Source organism: Notamacropus eugenii, chromosome 1 (assembly GCF_028372415.1).
Source record: "Notamacropus eugenii isolate mMacEug1 chromosome 1, mMacEug1.pri_v2, whole genome shotgun sequence".
In the NCBI taxonomy this organism is placed as follows: Eukaryota; Metazoa; Chordata; class Mammalia; order Diprotodontia; family Macropodidae; genus Notamacropus; species Notamacropus eugenii.
The window spans coordinates 748,780,249-748,788,104 of record NC_092872.1 but is presented as its reverse complement, the minus strand read 5'-3'; the positions used below and the strand labels follow the sequence as shown (position 1 = coordinate 748,788,104).

At 36.7% G+C, this 7,856-nt stretch overlaps 1 pseudogene; it reads right to left on the bottom strand.

Annotated features, from left to right (window-relative positions):
• Window positions 1-5,548: 5,548 nt before the first annotated feature.
• On the bottom strand, window positions 5,549-7,099 carry LOC140520507 (uncharacterized; annotated as a pseudogene).
• Between the last annotated feature and the right edge of the window lie 757 nt (window positions 7,100-7,856).

The following is a 7,856-nucleotide window of genomic DNA, read 5'->3' as shown; positions in this document are numbered from 1 at the left end:
GAGGGGTAAGAGGAGGGAGAAAGAGAAATTTTAAAACATACAGAAGTGAATGTTGAAAATTAAAAATAAGTAAATTAATAAAAATTAAGTAAAAATGAGAAGGAAGGATATTCTAGTATAAAGAAAGAAAACATTTTACTGCAACTGATTGTTGCTTTTTTTTTTACCATCATGTGCATAGAAAATCACTCATTAAACTGTTTTGGTATTTGCATTTAAAGAAATAAATTAATTATTCCTTCAGAGCCACATTCCCATTCTGAGCACCTGGCACTATTTTGAATGTTACATCTGAACATAGTAAGGCAAGATGGAAAAAATAATAAATGCATTTGAGATAATTTGTGGAGTTGTCAATATCATAGAGGACAAATGAAAGACTAAGAATTTTTTTTTAATTGAAATCTAAACCTTCCTTCTATTCAATGTCATATTTCAGAAGATTCAGAACATTTTGTTTAATCTAGGAAACTAAAGAGATTTTAGCCAGATGGTAATTAAGTCAGATTTCTTCTTGATTTCTCCAAGGACTTGCAAGTTTTATGTTAACTGAATTTAACAACAACTCAAAATTGGAATACATAGAAAACAATTTACTTTGTGTCTGCACATATGTATTCCTGGACGTACATACGTATTTATGTATATGTGTGTGAATATTATTATACTTTAGTTATGATGTTAGAAAAAATAAAGATAATGCCTACTTCTGAGTTTTTATTGAGAATAAATGGTGTCTCATTGAAAAGGATGCTTCCTTTGGAAAATGAATTCTCATTCATCAATGAGTACATGTAACCAAAAAGTGAAGTTCACCTAACATTTATGGAAAATGAAATCACTTCTTTGAGTCTTGTACATAAGCCTCATCATTTTAGTTTCAGCATCAATCTTGACTTTTAAGGTAAATATTTCTTTAATCACCTTGTATTTAGACACAACAGTCACTTTAAGGCAACCTAACACACAAGCAGATATGTGAGTATAGAATTGGTGATTTTAAGATAAATATATCCAAGAATATTCTTTCAAATCCTCAAGCAGCATAATCACCAAAAAAATGAAAATTTAAGGGAAGCCAAGTTATTTTTTGTCTTTTTTGTAACCTTATTAACTTATTTTTACTTTTCAACATTCCTTTCCACAAGATTTTGAGTTTCAAATTTTCTACCCTCAAAAGACAGTGTGCATTCCAATTAACCCTGCCTTCAATCTGTCTTCCATTCTATCACTACCCCAATCTTTTCTTAGATTTTTATAACCCATTGTCTGAGGATTGTATCTCCCAGTTGCATGTAAAAACACATTTTAACATTCATTTTTAAAACATGGGGTTCCAAGTTCTCTCCCATCCTCCCTCCCTACTCACCCTCATTGAGAAGGCAAGTGATTGAATATGTTATACATGTGTATTCATGCAAAACATGTCCATAGTGGTAAAATTGTGAAAGATTAACTATATTTCCCTCCATCCTATCCTGCCCTATATTTATTATATTCTCACCTTGGACCCTATCCCTACTCAAAAGCTTTTGCTTCTGGTTAGCCCTTGCTCCCATTTTCCCTCCCTTCTATCATCCCCCACTGTCTCTTATCGCTTTTCTCACACTTTCCTGGAGAGTAAGATAGATTTTCATAAACAGTTGGTTTGCATGCTATTCCCTCTTTAAGCCAAATCTGATGAGAATAAAGCTGACTCATTCCTTCTCACTTAACCCCCTTTGACCTCCATCGTAAAACATTTTTCATGCCTCTTTTATGTAAGATAATTTATCCCATTCTACCTCGACCTTTCTCCTGCTCTCAGTACATTCCTCTCTCTCACCACTTAATTTTATTTTTAGATATCATCTCTTTATATTCAGTACTCCCTGTGTCCTCGGTGTGTGTACACATTATACACATATGCATGTAAACATACACAGAAATATGACTATATACATATACACATGCAGACACATATGCATGTAAACACATAAACACTCATATATACATACTTACATATGCAAATGCAATATACATGCATACACATACACACATGTATACATAATACATACATATGCATACATACCTATATAGTACATACTTACATTCTTTCCAGCTATCATAAGACTAAGGTCTTATGAGTTACAAATACCCTCTTTCCATCTGGGAACGTAAAGAGTTCATCTTTAATAAATACCTTATGATTTCTCTTTCCTCTTTACCTTTTCATGATTCTGTTGATTCTTGTATTTGAAAGTGAAACTTCCTATTTAACTCTAGTCTTTTGACCAAAAATATTTGAAAGACCTCTATTTCATTGAATATACTTTTCCCCCCTAAAGTATTATATTCAGTTTTTCTGGGGAGGTGGTTCTTGGTTTCAATCCTGGCTCCTTTAACCACTGGAATATCATATTCCAAGCCCTCTAATCCCTTAATGTAAAAGCTGCTAAATTCTGTGTCATCCTAATTGTGTTTCTACAGTACTTGAAATCTTTTTTTTTTTTTTTCTGGTTGTTTGCAATATATTCTCCTTGAGCTGAGAACCCTGGAATTTGACTAATATTTTCCTAGGAGATCTCTTTTGGGATCTCTTTCAGGAGGCAATCAGTGGATTCTTTCAAGTTCTATTCTCCCTTGTGGTTTCAGATTATCAGGATAGTTTTCCTTGATAATTTCTTAAATGGAGGGGACAGAGTCAAGATGGTAGAGTAACAGCCCAGCCTTTCTAGAGTGCTTCCACCAAACCCAACCAAATACCTGTAAAAATGACTCTAAAGAATTTCTGGAGCTTCAGGACCCACAGAATGACAGAGTGAAGCAAATGTCCAGCCCAAAACAGCCTGGAAGGTTGCAGGAAGGCTGTATCTTGACACAATGGGAGGAGAGTAGAGTCCAGTGTGGCCCCTGAGTGCGCAGGGGCAACCTGAGCAAATCTTAGGGGGACAGAATCTTTCACACCTATGGTCACTCCAGACTTCAAGACCCTAAAATACTGTGGATACATTGGAAGGATAGTGGAAAAATCCTATGGGACAAATGAAGGAGAGTGAAGTGGTTCTGCCCCAACCCCAGGGTGACAGAAGGATAAGGGGGCAGAGGAACCCACAGGAGTCACAGCAGTAGCAGGGGCAGCTGGAGTAACTGCTTCTGGAGTTCTAGACCCACATATTGTGAGGGCATCAAGCAGCTGACAGTATACCTCCCACCCACACTGGAAGCAGAAAACTACCTTGACAAAAGTCAAGTAAATGACTTGAGAAATGAGCAAACACCTGGAAAAGAATCGGACTATAGAATCTTACTTTGGTAACAAGGAAGACCAAAGCACAGAAACAGAAGAAAACAAAGTCAAAGCTCCTTCATACAAAGCCTCCAAGAAAACATATGAGTTGGTGTCAGGCCATGGAAAAGCTGAAAAAAGGAGTCTGAAAATCAAGTAAGAGAAGTAGAACAAAACTTGAGAATAGAAATGAGAGTGATGAAAGAAAATTATGAAAAATAAGTCAATGTTTTACTAAAGGAGAATCAAAAATGTGCTGAAGAAAATAACTCTTTAAAAACAAACTAACCTGAATGGCAAAAAAGGTCCAAAAAGCCAAGGAGTACAAGAATGTTTAAAAAGCAGAATTGGCCAGATAGAAAAGAAGATCCAAAAGCTCAATGAAGAAAATAATTCCTTAAGAATCAGAATGGAGCAGATGGAAGCTAACGACTTTATTAAAAGTCAAGAAATCACAAAACCAAATCAAAAGGATGAAAAAATAGAAGACAATGTGAAATATATCATTGGAAAAACAACTGACCTGGAAAATAGATCCAGGAGAGACAATTTAAAAATTATGAAACTACCTGAAAGCCATGATCAGAAAAGGAACTTAGATATCATTTTTCATGAAAATCTGATGCACAACTGCCTTGATATTCTAGAACCAGAGGGTAAAATAAATATTGAAATAGTTCACTGATCATCTCTTGAAAGATATTTCAAAAGAAAAATCCTAAGAATATTGTAGTCAAATTCCAGAATTCCTGTGTAAAAGACAAAATATTGCATGCAGCCAGAAAGAAACAATTCGAGTATTGTAGAAATACAATCAGCATAACACAAGATCTAGCAGCTTCTAAGTTAAGGGATCAAAGGACTTTTGGAATATGATATTCCAGAAGTCAAAGGAGCTAGGATTAAAACCAAGAAATACCTACCTAGTAATTCAGCATAATACTTCATGGGAAAAAAATGTGGTGGATCTAGGCCACCTTCCCTAGCATTTCTTTTCATTAGTCTCCTTGATATTCTGGACCTTTTGTTCTTCTAGATTAATTTTCATACTATTTTTCCAGGTCTAGAAAGTAATTATCTGATGGTTTAATTGGTATGTCAATAAATAAATAAATTTAGGTAGAATAGTCATTTTTATTATATTGGCTTGGCCTACCCAAGAGCAATTAATTAGATCTGGCTTTATTTGTGTGAAAAGTGTCTTGTAATTGTGTTCATATTGTCCCTGGGTTTGTTTTGGCAGGTAATCTCTCAAATATTTTATAGTGTCCACTGTAGCTTTAAATGGGATTTCTCTTTCTATCTCTGGCTGGTGGGCTTTGCTACTAATACATATAAATGCAGAAGATTTGTGTGGGTTTATTTTGTAACCTGCAACTTTGAAAAGTTGTTTATTATTTCAAATAGGTTTTTTACTTGAATCTCTGAGATTCTCTAAGTGTATCATCATATCACCTGCAAAGAATGATAACTTAGTTTCTTCTTTGCCTATTCTAATTCCTCCAGTTTCTTTATCTTCTCCAATTGCTATAGCTAACATTTCTAGTACCATATTGAATAATAGTGGTGATAATGGACATCCTTGATTCACCCTTGATCTTACTGGAAATGCATCTAGCTTATTTCCATTGCATATAATGCTTGCTGAAGGTTTTAGGTAGAAACTACTTATTATTTTATGGAAAGTTCCCTTTATTCCTGTGCTCTCTGGCGTTTTTAATAGGAATGGGTGTTCTATTTTGTCAAAAGTTTTTTCTGCATCTATTGAGATAATCATGTGGTTTCTGTTAGTTTCCTTGTTGATATAATCTATAATGCTAATAGTTTTCCTAATGTTGAACCAGCCCTGCATTCCTGGTATGAATCCTGCCTGATCATAACGAATTATTCTCATGATAAGTCGCTGTATTCTTTTTGCTAAAATCTTATTTAAAATTTTTGCATCTATATTCATTAGAGAAATTGGTCTATAATTTTCTTTCTCTCTTTATCTCGTCCTGGTTTAGGTATCAAAACGATATTTGTATCGTAAAAAGAATTTGGGAGGACTCCTCCTTCCCCAGTTTTAAAAAATAGTCTATATAGTATTGTAATTAACTGTTCATTAAATGTTTGATAGAATTTGCTTGTAAATCCATCTGGCCCTGGAAATTTTTTCCTAGGGAGTTCATTGATGGATTGTTTATTTTTTTTTTCTGAGATGGCATTGTTTAAGTATTCAACTTCCTCTTCTCTTAAGCATTTCTGTTTATACATAATAATTTGTTTTTGTTTTTGTTTTTATACAGAAGCTGAATAGCCAAATCCAACTCCATGCTGATGCTTTCAGTACATTACTCTGTCAAACTCCCCTTGCAGATTTTGCTGTAAAGTGTTGACGACCTACTTGTTCAGAGCCATGTTTGATTTCCTGAGGGTGCCTGGGGAATTGCTGAGTGAAAGGGAGGAATTCTTAAAGCCTCCCATAAGTCTGAGAAATTTCATCTTTTGGTTGGAATTTTTGAAGTAGCTGTGTATCCCATTGACCAAACTGTGTGGGCTCTTCCACTTTGGTTTCGAGAGCTTCAGGTTTCCCAGATTCTCTATCAATCTATTCTTGCAAGTCTTTCTTCTAACCTATCTACAGTGACTTTATCCAAGTTTCCCTTTTTTTTCTAATACCACTTCCAAGTCTGATTCATGTTCCAGGCCTGGGCCTTGAGGGTCCTGCATCAATTTCTATCTACAGCTGTTTTCTTCTTCTTCTTTTTTCCAAGGTGATTCCTCTGCAGAGGGTGGTTCTACCTGTGTCTGAGATTTTTTTCTTACTTTTTGATGTTACTGGGACTACGTGCTAGAGGGACATTTTCTGCCAATTCTACCTTGGGTTGTTTCTTTTTGTGATCTTTCTTTTTGCAACTGCTGAAGGCACTGGGTTCCTCCTTCATCACCCTCATCATTGGACATCAGTTCTATTCTTCTCCTCCTCTTCTCTATAAGCCTTCTTTTTCTTCTTCTTCTTCTTGGAGCCAGAGTCCCTGAGACTGCTGTGCTGCTGCCCCTCCTCTCCCTGTGCCTGTTCTATGGACTCACACTCCTTTTCTTTCTTCTCCTTCATGGGGTCAGGAAGGGTCTCCTGCTCCCTAAAGCCCTCCTCATCTGACCTTTTATCCTTTTTCTGCTTTTTAGGTTTTCTCACAGACCCCTTCCAGATCCACACCTACCCTTGTCTCTGCTCCTGGGGGGTGAGAGAAGGATGATTTTGTTTTCTTTCTCTTCCCTTTACTTGGAGACTCAAGTGGTTTTGGAAGCAACTCCTTTCTGCTATGATGCTTCTTCAGAGAGTTGGTTCTACCTATGATCTCTGCCTCCATGCTGTCCTCATGGGGTGTTCTGTTTAGGATCTTTGTTTCTTGAGTGTTCTTTTACAACAGAGGCATCTCTGGAACCATGTCTGGGGGTCCACAATCTTCTGGGATGGCTTTATTTTAACAAGGGATTCCACATCCAAGGCATTCTTCTTCACTGTCCTTGTCTTATTTTTCTTTTTCTTCTCTTGTTTCCTTGACAAAGTCCAATTGGTCTGCCTTAGCAATCGTTGCTCACTTCACTGTTATCCATTTGTCTTGTGTGTATCAACTCTTACATGCCCTGGTTATAAAAGCTTCCCTCTCCAAAATGACCTCTTAGGCATGAGTTTTTCCAGGTCGTGGTACTTGGTGCTCTGAATATTTGCTTGGCAACTGTGGCAATGACTGGGAAGACTGGCTGAAAAGGCCTGGCTCCCCAGCCTGTGGCGGGGGTTGTGCAATCCCTGGTGGGGGACTTTGCAGAATCCAATGGGACCATCATGGAGACGAAGTCTCCTCCATACGACCCCTCCATTGTCTCTGTCGTCTCAGGCAGTTGGCCTTTGGCAGCCACTGCAGCCTCTGCCACAGTCGAGCCTGAGGGCACAGGTATTAGTGAAATCTTTGCAGTCTCTGAGACTACAATATAGTTAGTCTTTCACAACATGACTTTTACGGAAGTCTTTTGCATAACTACACATGTATAACCTATAATGAGTTGCTTGCCTTCTCATTGGGGATGGTTAAGGAGGAAGGAACAGAGAGAAGTTGAAACTCAAAGTTTTAAAAACTAATGCTAAGAATTATTTTTACATGCAACTGGGAGATAAGGCATACAAGTAATGGGGTATAGAAATCTGTCTTGCCCTATAAGAAAATAGAGGAGATAGGGATAAGGGAATGGAGGGGTGTGATAGACTGGAGGGTGGATTGGGGGAAAGGGCAATCACTATGCATAGTGTCTGGGGGGGGGAGGAAAGACCCTTGGGGAGAAAATTTGAAACTCTTGTGGAAATGAATGTTGAAAGGTAAGAAAAATAAATTTAAAAAAGAAAAAGAAAGACAATTTATTCAATGATAATGCCCAGGGTGTTTTGATTTTTTTTCATAACTTTCAGGTGGTCAAATAATTTTAAATTGTCTCTCCTGGATCTATTTTCCATTTCAGTTTTTTGTTTGTTTTTTTCCAGTGTGATGCTTCACAGTGTCTTCTATTTTTTCATTCTTTTTGTTTCCTCTCATGATTTCTTGATTTCTCA